The 1,130-nt window shown below is 36.5% G+C and overlaps 1 protein-coding gene across 1 annotated transcript in view; it reads left to right on the forward strand.

Moving 5' to 3' along the window:
- Positions 1-1,130, forward strand: part of LOC105808025 (aldehyde dehydrogenase, cytosolic 2) — a gene marked incomplete at its 5' end in the record, with an annotated part of 31,816 nt that overhangs the window by 16,444 nt on the left and 14,242 nt on the right. The gene's annotated exons all lie outside the window — the stretch shown is intronic.

The raw sequence follows: 1,130 nt of genomic DNA on the forward strand, positions 1-1,130 counted from the left end.
ATTTGATAAATTTTCAAATGGATGCCAAGAAATATATTTAATTTCAATATGACTTGGTCATCCATTCCCTAAAAGAATAGGATTTTAAGATTTCTCTTGTGATTATTCCTCTCTCTAAATATCTAGGTATTTATCTGTTTAAAAGTAAAGCCCTTTGCCATTTGATTGACAGACAGCTGACAGATGATGGATGGATGGATCTGAAAAGAAAAGAGAAGAGAATATCTAAGATACTTCATACTGAACATTGGTCAGGCAAGACTTTCCTCCATTAGGATTCTGCAAAATTCAACCAGAGTCTCAAAAATTGGGCTGGAATACCTCATTATTTTTTAGAGAAAAGAGTTAAAATAGACTTTTAAAAATTCTTCTTGGCCAGGCGCGGTGGCTCACGCCTATAATCCTAGCACTCTGGGAGGCCGAGGCTGACAGATCATTTGAGCTCAGGAATTTGAGACCAGACTGAGCAAGAGCAAGACCCTGTCTCTACTAAAATTAGAAAGAAATTAATCGGACAACTAAAAACATATAGAAAAAATTAGCTGGGCATGGTGGCACATGCCTGTAGTCCCAGCTACTTAGGAGGCTGAGGCAGGAGGATTGCTTGAGCCCAGGAATTTGAGGGTGCTGTGAGCTAGGCTGACACCACGGCACTCTAGCCCAGGCAACTGAGTGAGACTCTGTCTCAAAAAAAAAAAAAAAATCTTCTTCATAGGATTCTAGAGTAAATAATCCAGTGATCTGATTAATGTAAGACTTTAATCACTATAAATGAATAGATTTTTATCACAGGTTGCACTGAGTAAGCAGGAGAAGTAGGTATTTGGAACTTTGAGAAACAAGACTGAAAAGCCCCCAAGCTTCTTTACACTTAAAAATATTCATCTGTTAAGAGCAAGAGCTTATGAAAGAGGTAAACCCATTCACTGAGCTTTACTCTGTTGCTTCATCCACTGGTGGCTGAGTGAACTGAGGCATTTTTAAATATAGCTGTAGAATCTTTCTCATTAAATGTAAAAACAAAATAGTTACAGAGAAAACAATCACTATAGAGGTTTGTTTTGGAAAAAAATGTAAGTTTTTTTTTTTTAATTTTGAAGATTACAAACAAAATATTAGGAAGTTGGAAC

Source organism: Propithecus coquereli, unplaced genomic scaffold, assembly GCF_000956105.1.
Source record: "Propithecus coquereli isolate 6110/MARCELLA unplaced genomic scaffold, Pcoq_1.0 Scaffold166, whole genome shotgun sequence".
Classification (NCBI taxonomy): domain Eukaryota; kingdom Metazoa; phylum Chordata; class Mammalia; order Primates; family Indriidae; genus Propithecus; species Propithecus coquereli.